This window comes from Sorex araneus, chromosome 6 (genome assembly GCF_027595985.1).
Source record: "Sorex araneus isolate mSorAra2 chromosome 6, mSorAra2.pri, whole genome shotgun sequence".
In the NCBI taxonomy this organism is placed as follows: domain Eukaryota; kingdom Metazoa; phylum Chordata; class Mammalia; order Eulipotyphla; family Soricidae; genus Sorex; species Sorex araneus.
The window spans coordinates 54291552-54310262 of NC_073307.1; the positions used below are offsets into that span (position 1 = coordinate 54291552).

Sequence of the window (18711 nt, forward strand, 5' to 3'; positions counted from 1 at the left end):
CCCAGGCCGGAAATCTCATGAGACTGAGCCGCTCAGAAGCGTTGACCCCCAGGGGCCTGCAGCCTCCCCTGCTTGTACCCCTGGCACCGTGGGGGCGGGACCTGGGGCCGGTTTCCAAGGTGGAGGCATGTCCTGGGTGAGCACGCTTCCCCTCCTGGATTCTTCCCTTCTCTGGCTCCAGCTCTGATGTTGTGACACATCCATGGTCCCCCCATGACAACTTTTCATTCCACCTGGAAATCGGGGAAACTGAGACTAGAGCGATAGGACAGAGGGGAGAGTGTTTGCCTTGCACCCAGCCAACCCAGGATCCATCCTCGGCATCCCAGAAGTCCCCTGAGCACCGCCAGGAGTGAGCCCTGAGAGCAGAGCCTGGAGTAACCCTGAGCACCGCCGGGTGTGGCCCCAAACCGAAACAAAACAAATTAGAATGGGAAACTCCCTATAGCTCCAGGCACAGGGTGCACCAAGGCCCAGCTGGCTCCTCAGCAATGCAGGCACCCTGGGGCACTGCCAGGTGTCCCCCCAGAAGCCCCCAGCTCCTCCCAGCCCAGGCAGCACTGCATCGCCAAGGCCCACACATCAAATCATCCAACTGAGTACTGCTGCTAGGTATCCTGGGGCTCCCTGAGCTCTGCTTAGACGCAACCCCCCAAAATAAAGATAAAAATGGGAGGTGCCGGAGTGCACTGCCGCCCCGAGTGTTCATTTGCTGGGGCTGTGAAATGGCTCGCAGGAGGCGGAGGCAGTAAAACAGGTGGTCTGGGGGTCCAGGGGCTGAAGTTTAAAATCCCGGGTGGGCAGTGCCGGACTCCTGGGGTCCCTCCCCTCAGTCGGTGTCATACCCTCTTCCCCCGTGGGTCTGTACCCCAATCCTTACAAGGCATCTTCCTGCACCAGTCCACCTGGTCTTCAAGTCCCCTAAACACCTCTGACAAAGCCAGCCCACAAAGGGGACCTTGTAGCGACTATGTGGCAGCCTAGTAGCAGCCTCTGAGGACCCTCGGGATAAACTGTGTTTCTCTTTTAACCCATGGTGTGGCACTCACACATTCTTTACTGAGCCCTGGTGCTTACCCACAGGGTCGCCGGCTCACGGAGGCTTGCACCGCCTTAGACCCCTTTGCTCACACGCATGAGCTCCGGAGCAGCTGGAAATCATTTGCAGCTACGGGGCTCACGCCCAGAGCAGGTGCCCACACTGGGGACTGGAATGGACTCTTGGCCACACGCAAGCCCTGAGGTCTGAGACTGTGGGTCGGAACCCCCATAGGGGTCTTAGAACTGAATGGGGAAGGTACAGCGAAGAGGCTGGCAATGTTGAAAGATTCCTTTTTATTATTGTTTTGCTTTTTGGGTTTTGAGGCCACACCTGGCGGTGCTCAGGGCTGGCTCCTGGCCCAGGAATCGCCCTTGGTGGGGCTCTGGGAACCATCTGGGGTGCTGGGGACCGAACCTGGGTTGGCCATGTACAAGGCAAGTGCCCTCCCCACTGTCCTATCTCTCTGGCCCCAACAGTGGGAGGTTTCTGAAACATGCAGGAACAAACACGAATTCAATCAGTGAGCCCCAAATGGAGACGTTTCCGGCTTCACTCAGCCAGGCTGCATTTCTCAGACAAAAAAGGGGTTATCATGGGAGAAGCTTAAGACACCCCCACCTAATCCATTGATCCCCAAAACATTTTGTTTTCATGGACAAGGGTCTAGTTGTAAAAGAAATCTTTCTGAGGCTGCAAAGTACAGCATCGTGGGGACGTTAATAATGCTGTATTGCCGATTTGAAAGCCACACAGAAGGCTGATCATAAAAGTTCTCAACACCAGGAAAATATTTCTGGGGGGAGCACCATATGGTGACAGATGTTAATGGGACCTTGGTGAGCACTTTGTAATCAATACAAATATGGAATTCACGATATTGTACACCTGAAACTCATATAATATTATGTGTCAAGTACACTGCAATAGAAATTAGTTTCTTAAGCACCCTATCTCCACATTCTGGGGTGCGAGGGATTATAATTCCACCTATTCACTTTGAGGGACAATTCGGCCCATAAAAGTGACCAATGCAGGGCTGGGTAGCGCAGCTCAGTGGCAGTGCGTCTGCTTTGGTAAATGCACGAGGCTGCAGGTTGGGCCCCCAGCCCTCCCCACAAGCTGAGTGGTCCTGAACAGTGAGCCGCAGGTCTATCACAAAGTGTGTGATGCTCTGTGTGTCTGAGGTTGAGCACCACAGTTCCGTGTGCAATCCCCGCAAAGGGAAGGAGAACAGGCATGGAGACCTCCCACCAGTGCCAAACGTGGGCCTACAACTGAGCAGCGAAGTGCTGGAAATGTCTGATATTAAAAAAATAACTTTTTTTTTTTTTTTTTGCTTTTTGGGTCACACCCGGCAATGCACAGGGGTTACTCCTGGCTCATGCACTCAGGAATTATCCCTGGCGGTGCTCAGGGGACCATATGGGATGCTGGGATTCGAACCCGGGTCGGCCGCGTGCAAGGCAAACGCCCTACCCACTGTGCTATCACTCCAGCCCCAAAAAAAATAATAACTTTAAAGGACATTTCTATCATCAAAATGAGTTCAGAACAAGTGCTAAAAAAAAAAAAATTGAGCCCTACGCTTCGGAAATGTAACGAGGTCCACAGAGCAGCGCTGCCCAGCGAGGCTGGCCCTGGAATAGCACAGCCGTCCGCCGGTGCGCAGTGTGCAAGCCGAACTGTAATTAAGTCCCCTGCAGGTCTCGGGCGGAGGAGGCTGCCCGGGAGCCCTCGCCACACGTGGTGGACGCAGGAGCTGCGCAGACGTGAACCCGAAGGCCCTTCTTCCTCCCACTCCGCTGTGCGCCTCCAAGGTGGATCCTGCATGTCAGGAGACCTGGGCTCTCCCTCTGCCAATGCCTGCATCCCAGGGCCCCCTCATAAGGAGTCATTTCCCACTGGCTCGCTCCTAGCGCGGTTGGCTCTGCAGGACCAGGTCAGCTGCTTCCAGGACACCGAGGTCCTGCCAGCTGCTCCAGGTGCTTTACCAGGGGGCCTGGGACCAGAGCTGTGGCTGGAAGATTCTGCCCCGCCCCCATCCCGCCCCTGACATTTAATTGGCCCGCGCAGTCACGTGATACAGGTGACCTCGCCAAAACGGGCGGATCCCGGGAGGAAGAAGTGCCCAGGGTTGAGGCCAGCGAGTAGAAATTTGCACCTTTTAAAAAAGACAAGACTCTCCCACCCTCCCCACTCCCATCTCCCCCCCACATAAGCACAAAAGTGTATAAATCTGTAACTGTACCCTCACGGTGATTCTCTAATTAAAAATAAATAAATTATAAAAAAAAATAAAAAATAAAAAAAATAAAAATAAATAAAAATAAAAAAGACAAGACTCATTGCAAACCATAATGCCCAAAAGTAGGGAGGCAGTATGGGGAATACTGTCTGCTACGCAGGCAGCAGGAGGTGGGAAAGGTGGGTATAGACTGAGGGAGGATATTGGTGGTGCGGAATGTGCACTAGTGGAGGGATGGGTGTTTGATCATTGTGTGATTGTAACTCAGACATGAAAGCTTATAACTATATCTCACGGTGAATCAATAAAATTTAAAAAAAAAGAATGAGCCACGAGCTGCTAAGTGAAATGAGTCAGAGAGGGATAGATATAGAAGGACTGCACTCGTCTGTGGAGTATGAAATAGCATAACATGAGAATGACACCCAAGGACAGTAGACACAAGGGCCAGGAAGATGGCTCCATAGTTGGAAGCCTGCTTCATAAGCTGGGAGAGAAGGCAGCTGGAATAGAGAAGGGAACACAAAGAAAACGACGGTTGTAGAGGTATCAGTTGGGATGGGAGATATGTGTGCAGAAAGCAGGGAGCAAACATGATAGCCCCTCAGTATCTTCATTGCAAACCATAATGCCCAAAAGGAGAGAGAGAGTATGGGGGATCTTGTCTGCCATGGAGGCAATGGGAGGGTGGGAAAGGGGGGGTATACTGGGGAGACTGGGGGTGCGGAATGTACACGGGTGGAGGGATGGGAGTTTGATCATTGTATGATTATAACCCAAACATGAAAGCTTCCAACTACATCTCACGATGATTCAATAAAATTTAAAAAAAAAAATGAAAAAGGCAGACAGGGTAGGAGGTTGTGGAAGGAGGGAAACTGGGGACACTGGTGGAGCAAAATGTACACTGGTGAAGGAACGGGTGTTGAAACACTATGACTGAAACCCAATCATGGACAACTTTTTAACTGTGTATCTCATGGTGATCTTTAAAAAAATTTTAAACACGCAAAGAATTTTGCACTTTTCCTGCACAGCGCAAAGAGCAACAGTGGCTAAAGCTGGGCCTTAAAGATGCCCAGAGGCCCGACCCTGGGCCCCAGCACCCCACGGGGCAGACAGCGCATGTGCCTTGCATGCACACGGCCCCACATCCAATCTCCAGCCCCGTCAGGCCCCAACATTGAAGGGACCTCGGCTCATTGGCCAAGAATTGCCAGGAGTGGCCAGGGTCCCCTACACATGGCTTGGGAGCACCACCTGCTCCCCCAAATAAAAGGGCTCTGGTTCTGAGAACACCCCGAGAGAACTGGAACAGAAACTCGAGATCACTGCCCACCCGTGATCACAGCAGCACTGTCTGCAAAAGACATCAAGTGCCTTCCCTGGAATCCAGCCCCGAGACTGAAGCAGATTCTGACACCAGCTACCACATGGCCAGACTCTGAGGCAGTTGTGTGGTGCCGCTTACAGAGGTGGTGCTTAAAATAGATTCACCAGACAGGAGGCAGAAATGGGGGTGTCGGGGCCAGGGGTAGGAAGGAACGGGGGAGCGGGGGTAGTGTTCCTGGGGCCAGAACTCCAGTCCTACAAGATGAAAGGGGCTCAGGAGTTGGGCAGGGTGGAGGCTGACGGACACCTTTGAAACTGGTCCAAGTGTCCATCCCACGTCCTGCAGGTGTCCCTACTGCATGGCCTGGATAGGCCCAACCAGTAGCCTCTTTCCAGCCTCGAGTCCCAGGAGAGGGGTCAGGGTGGTGCCTGGGAGGTCATCGGGCCATGAAGGTGGGGCCCTGACACTCGGACTTGGTGCTCTGATGGGGGAGGCCCTGGGCACCCAGGTGCCCCTCCGGCCATGTGATGACGTGGCATGAAGATGCCCTCAGGAGACTGTGAAACGACTGATGAGGCCAGAAGCTGGGCTTGCAGCCTCCACATGCAGCAAGATCAAAGCTCCGTGGAAACCATGACTATTCCAGCAAACCTTATTTCAATTCTCCATCAGAAACAAATGCAGGGGGAGCTGGAGCAATAGTACAGCGGGTAGGGCGTTTTTGCCTTGCATGCGCCAACCCGGGTTCGATTCCCAGCATTCCATATGGTCCTCTGAGCACTGTCAGGCGTGATTTCTGAGTGCAGACCCAGGAGTAACCCCTGTGTACTGCCAAGTGTGACCCAAAAAGCAAAAAAAAAAAGCAAAAAAAAAAAAAAACAAAAAAAGAAACAAATGCAAGGGGCCCGGGGCACACAGGGGGTGTCAAGCAGCTCAAATCACAGCACCACATGTCCCATCCCCCCAGAACTGCTGGACGTCCTGAGCATTGCTGGGGTGACCCAGAGATATGTCTCATGCCTCAGGACCTGGACAACACTGCATGCTTGGGCCTCACGTTCAGCTGCAGGGCCTGGTTGGTCACGAATCACCGAGAGGGATGCCCTGGCCCCAGAGCCCTGTTGGAAGCCCCCCTATTTCTTTTGAAGTTGACAGTGGCTCCCAAGCCTGCTGGCTCCCACCCAAATAGTTTCAGGCCTGATTCAAGCCTTTGAGTCTGGGCACAGCCCAGCTCCCCGCAGGCCTCAAACACCCTGATTATGCCTGAAGAGTTCCATCTTCACATGTCATGCATCTGAATCCTGCCCTCCAGGGGGTGCCCACACGCACCCACTTTCCAAAACCCCATGATCTCTGGCTGGCAAATCCCCAGGGGTGTGTGTGTGTGTGTGTGTGTGTGTGTGCGTGTGCGTGTGTGTGGTGGTGATGGTGACCGTGTTCAGGTTGGTTGGGACTGTGCTAACCGGGATCAGTGCCCGAGCACTCTCTCCAGCACCTAGCCCCCCCACCCAAGCCTTAGCCTGTGTGCTGGCCCCCACGCTTCACCCATGACCTGCATTCGGCCACAAGTCACTGGGAACAGAAACAGCCAGAGCAGGACCCAATTCGGCTTCACTCTCGTCTCCTGGCCGGACACGAGCTGTGGAGAAACAGGGGGCCGCAGCTCTGCTCAAGCATGAGGCTAGGTCCCTCACAAGTCGGAGTGGGGGGTGGGGGGAGGGGATGTGGTCCCAACCTGCTGCGGGGGCAGTAACCTGAGGAACACCCTTTCTGATTCAAATCACATTCGTGCTGGTGGGCTGACTTTCTCTTATTCAACACTATTGTTACCGACATTTCCACAGAGGCCTCTAAAACCAGAGTCTCAGGCCCTCCTAATTACCCAGAAGGGATCCCACAAAAGGCGCCTTTCCTGAAATAGAGCAGGTGGCAGCTCCACTCAAACATCTCCGAGAGAGTTCGGCTCCTCCCAGGCCCTTCCAAGCCGCCACAATGGCACTCTCATGAAAATTAATTACAGGCATCTTTTTAAAGACGATCCCCAGGACGGGGATCTGAGGACAGGGTTCTTGCCAGGCTCCTGGGGTCTCTGGTGAGTGAGCAGGTGCAGCCCTGCAGCACTCGGGGCTCAGGTCTCCTCTCTGGGGTGAGGAACAGGGTCTGGGGTCAAGGCTGACAGACCCAAAAGACAGTATGCTGCAGCGCAGCCAGAATGCTAACAGCCGAGCAGAAAAGTGCTCTGAATGCGTCATTTTAAATGACTGAAAACTGGCTTCCTGTCACTGTGGTTGAGGACCTCTAGCAGATGCAAGCAAGCGAGAGAGAGAGAGAGAGAGAGAGAGAGAGAGAGAGAGAGAGAGAGAGAGAGAGAGAATGATGATGGATAGGCAGAACAGATAGAATGATGGATGACAGAGAAGAGTAGATACATACTGGGGAGGCTGAAACAATAGTACAGCGAGGAGGGCATTTGCCGTGCACTCGGCCGACCTGGGCTCAATCCCTGGCATCCCATAGGGTCCCCCAAGCACCGCCAGGAGTAATTCCTGATTGCAGAGCCAGGAATAACCATAACCCCTGAGCATCGCTGGGTGTGTCCCAAAAAGAAAAAAAAAAGATACACAGTGGGTTAGATGGGTGATAGTAGATGGATGAGTAGATTGTATGTATGACAGGTTAGATGACATGACACGCTGGGTCAACTTTTAGACAGGATAGAGCAGATGGTGGATAGGTGAGTAGGTAATTGATAAGTAGGTAAATGATAGAATGATGAATTGTTGAATGGTTAGATGGATGGATGGACAGATGGATGGATCAATGGATGGATGGTTGGATGGATGGATAGATGGTTGGATGGATGGAGGGATGGAAGAATGGATGGATGGAGGGATGGATTGTTGGAGAGATAGAGGTTGGATAGAGGGATGGATAGATGGAGGGATGAATGGTTGGATGGTTAGATGAATGGATCATTGGGTGGTTGGATGCATGCACGCATGCATGGGTAGACATAAAGATGGGTGGGGGGGTGGAGGGGGCTGGAGGAATAGCACAGCGGGTAGGGCGTTTGCCTTGCACGCGGCCGACCCGGGTTCGAATCCCAGCATCCCATATGGTCCCCTGAGCATCGCCAGGGGTAATTCCTGAGTGCAGAGCCAGGAGTAACCCCTGTGCATCGCCAGGTGTGACCCAAAAAGCAAAAAATAAAAAAAAAATAAAAAAAAATAAAGATGGGTGGACAGGTGGGTGGGTGAGTGGGTGAGATGGGTGGGACAAGTGGATGGAATAATGGATGGACGAAAGAATGTCTAGGTGTTTGAGCAAAGTGGGTTTTCAACTGTGGTCTAAAAGCAATATATCTGTCTAGACTCCAGTTTCTACCTTATGGAACAGACACGCAGATGAGCACAGGGTAGGCCGTGGGGACCAGGATGGGGTTCAGCTGCGCCTCTGGCCCGACTCTCCGTGGGAGAAATGAGCCTGGAATAAACCAACCACCTGGCTGAGGGGAGCACAACAGGGGCGGGAGCAGGCGAGTCTGACCTATGGAGCCAAAGTGTGCTCAGATCCTCGCCGGGACCCTCTGGCCAACGGTGAGACCAGAGGAGGTCCAGGGTGGCCAGGGCTGTGTGCATGCACGCATCGAGGCGAGAAGAGGACCCCAGAGTGATCCTTGGGTCCCTCAACACTCTGGTCAGTCGGGGGATAGGCCAAGTGGGTAGAACCCCAAGCCTAGAGCCCCTCAGAAGCCAGGGAATGTCCTTCTGGGAAAGGACAAATGTAGGACAGACTTGGATGCAAATCACTTGCTGATCTGGATGGGTGCCAGGGGTACCCTGTCATCCACTGGGCGGGTATAAGTGTCAGCAAAGGGGCTGATCCTAACGGTTTAGAGGAATAGGGGAGGGAAGGCAGAGGGATAGGACAGAGGGGAGGGCATTTGCCTTGAACGTGGCCCACCTGGGTTCCATCCCAGGCACTCCATGGGGTCCTCCAAGCCCCACCAGGAGGGACCCCTGAGCACAGAGCCAGAAGTAAGCCCTGAGTGCAGATGGGTGTGGCCCCTGAAAACAGAGGGGGTTGGGGTGGAGAGAGAGAATGGGGGGGCAAGGCACTTGCCACGCATGCAGCTACAGGGGCTCCTTCCCGGCACTGCGAGGGCTGCTCCTGAGCACTGAGCCAGGAGCAGCCCCAAGCACAGCCAGGTGAGGCCCGAACCCTCTCCATTCCCCCCAAACAGTAAAGGAACAGAGCGCTGGAGCTGAGAGAGGGGGTGTAGAAAATAGGGCAGCGCGGGGAGGGAAGTGGCCGGTGAGCCACGTGTGCGAGTGTGGTGCACGGAGGACGAGCCGCAAGCCCAGAGACGCTCCAGTGGCGGCAGCTGGCGCCGCTCCAGCGAGGAGGCGGCTTTGGAGCCGGATACGATATTTCCAGTCTCGGGAGGGGAGCAACGGCTCTGGGCACAGATGCTGGCAGGGAGGGACGTGGTGCGGGGGTGGGAGCTGGCACCTACCGCTGGGTCCTCGGCACAGCCCCCGACCGCCACCTGAGAAGCCCAGGGGGACATCAGGTCCTCCCAACTACAGGGGGCTCCACAGGCTCACGTGGCCTGGGAGGGGGTGGGGAGACACCAGGCAAAGGGGGCCACAGAGATACGGAGGGAAGGAAGGAGAAAGGAAGAAGGGAATGAAAGAAGGAAGGAGGAAGGCAGGCAGGCTGGCAGGCGATATCATGGACAAGACAAAGTCAAAGCAAACCAGCCCTGGGGGTCAGGGATGGGCCCCCAGGGATGGCGGCGGGGGCTCTGGGCTCTTGTTCAGTGTGTTTGCTGTGTTACCACAGTGCACTCCTGAGGCCTGAGGCAGGCCTAAACAGCATCGCATGATGCTGTAAACGGTTGATGCCTCTGTAAAAACAGACAAGGCGGGTGGGGGGAACACTTGCCTGTACACCGCACATCCTGGTTCCACCCGTCCCCAAGCCCCTCCAGGAGTGATCCCTAGCACAGAGCCAGGAGTGAGCACTGCTGGGTGTGGCCTAAAAACACACACGGTGGTGTTCAGAGAAAGGGATGGCGCCGGACAGAGTGACCAGGAGCATCCAAAGCTCACACAGCTGGGGCATGAGCACAAGCCCCTGGAATAGGACAGTGACCCGGTGGGTGCTGTGAGCACCCAGGACCCTGCAGGCCTGAGAAGGAAGGTATGACAGAGTCATCTGATTTAAAGGTAGGGGGTTCCCAGCAGTGCCAAGGATTGAACCACGATGGACCAGATGGTCTGCCAAGCATGACCACGAGTGAACCCTGAGCACAGAGCTGGGAGCCGCCCAACGAGCACTGCCAGATGTGGTCCCCCAAGCACTGCCAGATGTGGCCCAACAACCAAACCAAATCAAAACAAGTTTGGTGCCAGTACTGGCTCGGCAGCCACCTTGCCTGAGGCGTGCGGGTGCGGGTTCACACCGCAGAAACACCAACGAGGATAAAAGGACGTGAAGCTGCTCCCGGTCTCAGGACCCAAGAAGTTTCCTGCTTTCTCCCCAGACAATCGGAATCCCCCAGCCCCACGCCAAGGGTCAGAGGAACAAGAGAGAGAGGCCGAAACGGCCAGGAGTCAGCCCAGATGCCAGGGGAAGGCTGAAGGCACAGCAAGACCCCCCTGTGAGCAGCCGAGGCCCCGAAGCCAATCTCTGCCCCCCTCAGTCTCTGTCCTGCCGGGGCTGCTCTGAAAACCTGACCAGATACAGCCAGGCGCTCCCCAGAAGCCGGGCCCCCTCCAGGAGAGCTGCAGTGGCTGCAGCTCTCCTGCCCCAGCCCCCGCGGGTCAAGGACCTGACTGCAACACCCCCACCCCAACGCCCTGGTTTGGCTCATGTGTCTCAACCTGTTGCTGGTCATTCTCCAAACTGCTGGGTGCTCCTAGAAAAGCAAAGATGTTACTTGGAGGCCACGCCCAGTCCTTCCCAGAGCCCCGTGCTCAGGAATCACTCTTAGAGGGGCTCGGGGGACCTATGGGGTGGCGGGGATCAAACCTGGATGGCCGTGTGCAAGGCCAGCGCCCTCCCCCTGGCTGATCTCTCCCGCCCCAAACCCGAACAAACGTGTTTGTTTTTTTTTTTTCAGGGATGAGAAAACCTGGTTGACGGGGGTTTGTGTCTCACGATTCCCAGAGGTCACACAGCACAACAAAGGGGAGAGATGAGGACAACGTGCTTTGGGGTACCCCCTGGTGGGGGGGTCCTGGCCAGGGCCAGAGGGCGGTGGGCAGGAGGCCAGCCCCCAGAGTGCATGTCCTGGACAGTGTCCAGCCCACCGCCAAGACCCACCCAGGCCTCAGACGTCTCATTCCAAAGTGAAATTTCCTGAAGACCTCGGCCCGCACAGGGCGCACCCAGGGATGGGGTGGATGCGTCCTGATTGCATTAGCCTTGCTCTGTAATTTGGGTGAGTCACGGATTTTACAAATTAGGGGGCTGAGCGCCTTGGCAGACGCCCCCTGCTGAGAAGGAGGGTGGAGCGTTCCGGGGAGATGGAGCCCCCAAGTCAGACCCAAGCCCAGGGAAGCGCTCGCATGGGGGTGGGGTGGAGAGAAGCCTCGGGGCGTGCAGGCCTGGATCTCTCCAAGAGGTCATGCCTGGCCCTCGGGGTGAGGACACCCCATTCTCACAGAAGGAACCCCCCCAAGGGACAAAGGGGATGGGCTAGGTTGGGCGACCCCAGAATGACGACTAACTGCAGGGCCCAAGGGCCGGGCGGGAACCCCACTGGGTAACGTCTCAAGAGGTACGGGAACATGACAGCAACAAGCCTCCACCACCCAGCCACCAGGCCTCAGAGGCAGCGAGAAGGGACTGGGGGGACAGCAGTTTCCTGAGCCTTTCCCCAGGGAATAGTCCTACTCCACCAACCAGGAACGTGGCGTCCAGCCCTGTCACGGAGGGCGCCCAGCACCACGTGGCCAGCAGGGGGCGCTGTGGGACTGTGGGGCCTGCTATAACCACTGTACAGCCCTGCCCCAGGCGGGTTCACCAATGGTCGGAGGGACTAGAGGGAGGCTGAAACTGCCAGGAGTTGGCACAGATGCCCGGAGAGGACAGGAGACATAGCAAGACACCCCCCCCCGTCAGGTCCCCGTGAGCAGCCACGACCCCAAGCCAACCTCTGACCCCCCACCTCAGTCTCAGTTCCTCTTCTGTATATGCCACGTCCCGCTGGAGCTGTTCTGAAAACCTGACGAGTGACACCCAGACACCCCCCAGAAGACGGAAGATAGTCCCTCCCCCACACACACAACAGTGGACACTGTGGAGCTCCCCCACCTTCAGTGGGCTGAGAACTGACCATGGTGGGAAACGGGTTCCCCGACGCCTGATTTGGCTCATGTGTGTCATCCCGGTGGTTCTGAGAAGGAGCCTGGAGGAAAACCCCGATCCCACTGGGTAAAGTGGGGCGCGGAGCTCCTGGCATCGCCAGCTACAGCCCCGCTCTGGCCAGATCCCACAAAGCCCACCACAAAGGGGCCGACAAATGAACACGGGAATGAGCCCCAGCTCTGCAGGGAGAGGCCCTGAGTTCAATCCCAGCAGCCCTCGGGCACAGCTGGGAACAACCCCTGGGGGTGGGACTCGAACACCCCCACCCTGAAGTCCGGCTCAACTTCCGTTTGGGTTTCTGTTTGGGCACGCCTGATGGTTTGTTGTTGTTGTTGTTGTTTTGCTGTTTGGGTCACACCCAGCGATGCACAGGGGTTACTCCCGGTTCTACACTCAGGAATTACTCCTGGCAGTGCTCAAGGGACCATATGGGATACTGGGATTCGAACCCGGGTCGGCTGCGTGCAAGGCAAACGCCCTACCCGCTGTGCTATCGCTCCAGCCCCGGTACGCCTGATGTTCAGTGACAAATGACAAAGCAGAGGCACTGGGAAAGCCGCACCCTCCCAGAATCGGCTACACGCTGCTGGTGTCCCCGGAATTGAACAAATGGCTATGAGGAATGTGTCTGGGATTCTAGGGGGCAAAGGAAGTGACACTCTGATACTTACATCCCCTCGTGGAAGCAGAAAGAACGAGTTTTAAACTCTTTTAAACTGCCTAAGAAAGAGTTTAAAAACAGAGGTGGGCTGGAACGATCGGACAGCGGGGAGGGCATTCGCCCTGCACATGTCCAACTGGGTTCAATCCCTGGCACCCCATAGGGTCCCCGGAGCCCCCCAGGAATGATACATGAGCAGAGAGACAAGAGTGATTCCTTAGCAACACTGAGTGTGCCCTCAAACCAAAAATTTTTAAATAGAGGCTTCTTCAACTGTAACAGAGAAATAAAAGAGAAGGCTCCTCAGGAGTCTCTGATGGAGAGAGGGGGAAGTGGGTGAGATTCAGAGCCGAGAGGAAGTTACCCAACTCAAATGAAGGGGAAAACAAAAGAGATGATATTGGGGAAAACAGGCAGGCACCCCAACACTGTGGGACAGCATCAAATGTCACATACACATTGTTGGAAACCAAGGGAAATATAACAAAATCCTCCCCAAATGGCCAATGAAAACCAGAGGCCGGAGGGGGAAACAACTGTGGCCAGGACAGATGAGTTATTCAAAAATCTGATATGAATCTAGAGATGAAAATGATCATTTAAATGAAAGAGGCTCCATCACTGATTCTAATGACCGGGGTGAGTGCACAGTTGTAGAAAGGCTGAAACACCATAGTTTTAACACGGTAATTCAAAATCACCTCTGGTGGGAGAGAAAGCACGGGGGTAAAGCCTTGTGTCCCGCCCAGCCCAGCCCCAGCCCCAGCCTCAGTGAGGGTCCCTGAAGTCCCACGAGGAGAGACAGACCCCCAATCAGAGCCCGGAGCAACACTGAGCATCACAGGGTGTGGCCCAGACAGCACACAGGCACAGAAGATGATCAAAACAGCTGAAAGCCCAGGTTCAGTTCAAAGGATAGAGAAGGAAAGATGCGCCCGACTGCAAGCCAACTGCAAGCATGAAGAAAACTAGAGTGACCGGGCAAAGCGGCTGGGCTGCACCGTCGACTGCACCCACAGCGCTGCCCAGTGCTGACCTGCAGTGGACACAGCAGTCCGGGGTGTAGAAATAGGCAGGAAACTCGACCCCTGTAGGAGAGGGGACACTGAAGCACACCCTGGGGAGCGGGGGGTGGGCGGGGGGGGGGATCTGAAAGCAGACACGGTGGGGGTCCCACCAGAGCTTGGCTGTTCTAGGCCTCTGGAAATGCCTGGTACTCCCTCCACTTCACCCCCACCCCTGCAGAAACAACAGAGCACCCTGCAGGGGCTGTGCTGGGGCCCTGATTGAGGGCAGGGGAGGACCAGAGGCCAGCGTCCCCGCCCCAGCGCCCCGCTGCCCGGTGGGATGGCGTGTGACCATGACGGCACTACTCACCAGGAATCTCGGCCGTCCGCTGGAGGGGTCCTGCCTGCAGGAGGCTGGCGAGGCTGGACTCTGCAGGGAACAGAGAGAAGATGCATGAGGTGGGCTGCACACGCACAATGCATGCACTGGACCCCACTGGAGGGTGGGACCCCCCAGAGGAAGCAGGACTTAGAGACCCAACGCAGCTCAGACGTCTGGGAGTCTGCAGGGGGCCTGGCATTGGGGGCTCCCAGGAATACTTAGGGGTCCCAGGGGCCAATCAAAGTGATAAACGGTCCATACCATATGGACCGGCAGAGGAACCAAGGTGTGCGGGACCCGGGACTGAGATCTCCAAGCCTGCTCGGATTGGGACTGGGCCTTCTCCACCCAGACCCTCCATTTTCCAGTAGCATGGCAGCCACACCCACAAACTGACCCCGGCGCCGTGTAATTCCACCAACGGCCAACATCCAGAGACTATAAGACCAAGCTCCCGGAAGCGCGAGGCCGCAAAGCAGCCACATGACATCTAGTAGCCTTGTTCCCCCTCTTGGAGAGCCTGACAAGCTAACAAGAGTCTATTGCCCTCCTGGGGCTGGAGCGATAGCACAGCGGGTAGGGCGTTTGCCTTGCATGCGGTCAACCCGGGTTTGATTCCCAGCATCCCATATGGTCCCCTGAGCACGGCCAGAGGTAATTCCTGAGTGCAGAGCCAGGAGTAACCCCTGTGCATCGCCGGGTATGACCCAAAAAGCAAAAAAAAAAAAGTCTATTGCCCCCACGGGAGAGCCTTGCTTGCAAGCTCCCCATGGTGTATTCATATCTCAAATTCAGTAAAAGATATATACATACCTCCCGGAGAGCCCGGCAAGCTACCGAAAGTATCCTGCCCATACAGCAGAGCCTAGCAAGATACCTGTGGCATATTCATTATGCCAAAAACAGTAACAATAGGTCTCACTTCCCTGACCCTGAGAGAGCCTCCAATCGTTGGGAAAGACGAGTAAGGAGAGGCTGCTAAAATCTCAGGGCTGAGTGTAATTGAGACATTACTGGTGCCGGCTCCAGTAAACTGACAAACAGGATGACAGTGATACATCCTATACATACATTGATACAGTGACGGTTCTTGCTCAGACCCTGCAGTGCTGGGAACCACCCGGGGCCACATCGGCCAGTGCTCAGGACCATGCACTGCTGAGGGTCAAACGTGGGGTCTTGAGGACACAGCAGGACAGTGGGGAGGGTACGAGATGCAGCTGACCCCATAGGTCCTGAGTCCCGCCGGGAGTGAGGCCTGAGCACAGAGCCAGGAGGAAGCCCTGAGCATGGCCAGGTGTGGCTTTCCCCACCCCCACCTCAAAAGAAAAAAAGTAAACAAAGGAACAATCTCAACTTTCTCAAAATAATCTTTCTCCCCAGGTCATAAAACACGGTGGAGACCCACCAGTCCATGACAGCCGAGCTGTGATTCTTACACCGATCAAAGCTCGTCGGAAATTTCTAGGCCCCGTGTAATTTGTGAGACAGAGTCCAAAATCTTCCAGGAAAGGCTGCGAAGCCCGGCCCATCACTGAACAGAAAGGCCGCGTGGGCGGGAACAGCACGGCGGGGAGGGCACTTTTCTGGGGCACAGTGACCCTCGTTTGAGCCCCAGCACCCCACAGGGCCTCCTGAGCCCCGCCAGCAGTGACCCCTGAGAGCCAGGAATGAAGCCCTGAGCGTCAACGAGTGTGTGCTCCCCTGAGGGGAAAAAATAAAACCCCAAACCAAAAATATCCAAGAGGTGGTCCCAAGTGAGTCCCAGGAAACGGGGAAGGTGGACAGATGGGGCAGCCGCCCACACGCCCGCGGAGTCTAGGAAGCTCACAGCCAAGAGGCTAGGGCAGATGGTGAGGGCAGAGCCTGGCATGAGTCCCCGGGTTTGTGCACGTGGCCCCCCTGGTTCCGGGGTGCCTGGCCACGCTGACTCCCCGTGATGAGGATTCACCTCGCCCTCAGCCCCCGCTTGTCTGGCCTAGAACCAAAAAAGCCAGAATTCACCCCAAACCAGACTCGGAAGACATTAGCCGGGAATGGAGAAAGCCTTTGCCCTCCGCTTGCTTCTGCCCATGAGGGCTCTGCCCTGAAAGCAGCTGAGCGTGAGCCCCCCCCCGGCCACCCCGCCAGGGAGGGGCTGAGTGGGCAGGCCACGATTCTCAAAGCAGCAGGCGGCTACTTTACTCCTCCAAAGGAGAAAACCGAATCCCTGGGCCAGGTCCACTCTCAGCGTGTCCCTGTTGTCTGGGTTTGGTCGGGGGCCACCGCCGCCAGGGCGTGCCATGAAACGCTCTCTCCAGCCCCTCAGCAAGCACACGGGACGATAATGCCTTTAAGCAAAGGCTCCCTGTGAACATGGGGAGGGGACATCTCTGGGTGCCCCCCAATAGCTGACGTGGAAACTGCCCAAGCGCCTGGCGAGAGGGCGGACTGGCAGTGCAGCGGTGTGGACTCAGCAGGGGGTGCGGGAGGGCGAGGGCCCCCCACTGTCCGCTGCAGGCTGGACAGAGCTGGAGGGTGTCGTGCGAAGTGATGGGCGTCAGGAAGGAGACAGATGTGGGGGTGCTCTTGCTCCGGGCAGGGAGCGAGAGACAAAGCCTGAGTTCAGACAGAGCCCAGTGGGCAAGCAGAGCCTGAAGGGTGTTGGGGGGGGTCCCAACAAGCTGGCGGGGGACATGGGAGAACAGCACCTCACGTGTTTGGGGTCACGCTGGTGATGGCAAAGGTGCAGCAACTGTATGTACATCAAAACCCATAAATAAGTCCCGGGGCCAAACCAGGGGGCCAAGCGGGGAGGATGCTTGACTGCACGTGGCCGACCCAGGATCGATCCCCGGCATCCCACAGGGTCTCCTGAGCACCACCAGGAGTGATTCCTGAGTGCAGAGCCAGGAGTCAGCCCTGAGCACTGCCAGGCGTGGCCTCGAAACAAAAAACAAAAGAATTTGGGCTCAAAACTTCAAGAGAGATGTTGATGCTTTATTGCCAGATCTCGGCGACATTTTGTCTTGCTTTTGGTCACCTGGGAAGCCGGGTGGAAGGCACGCACCCTCCCCGCTGGACAGTCGCTCCAACTATCTCTCCAGTATCAAGGGTGACTCTTTACTGGGGGGTGCGCGGGGGGCCCAGGGCCACTCCTGGTGACTATGGGCCAACAGAGCTGGCTGGAGTGGTGCAAAGGCCTGAGGATGTGGTGCTGGGACCCTGGGACCACCCCAAAAATGACCGGGAGCCTCCAGGGCTGCACCCGGGAGTTTAGAGAACCATGGACTGAGCCACGATCGGCCCGTGCAAAGTCTGCTCTTTAGTTTGGGGGTCACACCCGGCAGTGCTCGGGGCTTATGCTGGCTCTGCACTCAGGAATTGCTCCTGGTGGTGCTTGGGGGACCATATGGGTACTGGGATGGAATCCTCCCCGCTGTGCTCTCAGTCTGGCCCACTCTCGGAGCCCTGCCCGGTGGCTCTGGGCCTCCCATTCTGGGCTAACGGAGAGCTGGAAGTGTCGCCCTCGGGAAGAGACAGACCAACACCATGATGGAGAGAGCGACGGGGCCGCTCCTTGGTCCTGCTGAATGTCCCTCCTTGGGGGCATCTCCCGAGGGCAGCCGGGAGCATCCATGCTGTGGGCCGGCTACTGACCACAGCACATCAGAGGCCCCTCCCAGTGGCTAGCGGTGACTGCATGACCCAGCGCCAACCTCTCGGCTGGCCCCCAACCCCTGTGCCTGGTCCTCCTGCTCCAGGGCTGCTGGTGGCCTGGGGGCTGGGACTGTCCCAGAGCAGGGCTCACGATCTGCCCCCACCCACGGTGCGCTGTCCCCCCAGACTCTGACACAGCTCTGATGCCACCACAGGGCTTCCAGCTCCAGTGGGGTCGGAAAATGAGATGAGACAGGAAGGAAGGAAGGAAGGAAGGAAGGAAGGAAGGAAGGAAGGAAGGAAGGAAGGAAGGAAGGAAGGAAGGAAGGAAGGAAGGAAGGAAGGAAGGGTGGAAGGAAGGAAGGGTGGAAGGAGGGAGAGAAGATAGAAGGGAGGCAGAGAGGGAGGGAGGTAGGGAGGGAGGGGTAGGGATTAGGGAAGGGAGGAGAGAGAGGGAGGGATGAAGAGGGAGGGAAGGAGAGAGGGGAGGGAGGGAGGGGAAGGGATTAGGGAAGGGAGGGGAGAGAGGGAAGAATGAAGAGGGAGGGAAGGAGAGAGGGGAGGGGGAGAGGGGGAGGGAGAGGGAGGGGAGGAAGGAAGGAGGGAGGGAAGGAGGGGAATAAAAAGGGAGGGAGGAGAGAGGGAGGGAGGGGGAGAGAAGGGAAGAGGGAAGGAGGGGAAGGGAGGGAGGAGGGAGGAGGGAGGAGGGAGGGGAAGAGGAGAGAGGGAGGGAAGGCGAGGAGCAGGGGGCTCTCTGCTGAGGGGTTCAGGAGAACAGGGGTGCCCGGGCCCCGGGCCAGCCCAGAGTCTCGCCATCAAAGGACTCAGCGGTGAGCAGTGCAGTGAGGCCGCCGCAGGGGACGGGGACAGGGCCCAGGACCCTTTGTCTCCGGTGTCCACGTCCCCTGTCCCGCCCCCAACGTGAGCCACTGGGAAGGCTCTGGGGTCCCACGCGAAGGCCCACAGCTGGAGCCTCAGGCCGTCCCTCCCAGGGCCAGCGCGGCAGCCCTGCCCGCTAAGCGCAG

At 56.7% G+C, this 18711-nt stretch overlaps 1 protein-coding gene across 1 annotated transcript in view; it reads right to left on the reverse strand.

Moving 5' to 3' along the window:
• APBA2 (amyloid beta precursor protein binding family A member 2) overlaps positions 1–18711 on the reverse strand; it is a 74451-nt gene that overhangs the window by 48682 nt on the left and 7058 nt on the right. Inside the window, exon 2 of the mRNA XM_055141298.1 lies at positions 14036–14095. The gene's annotated coding sequence lies outside the window, so the exon portion shown is untranslated. The remainder of the gene's footprint in view (positions 1–14035; positions 14096–18711) is intronic.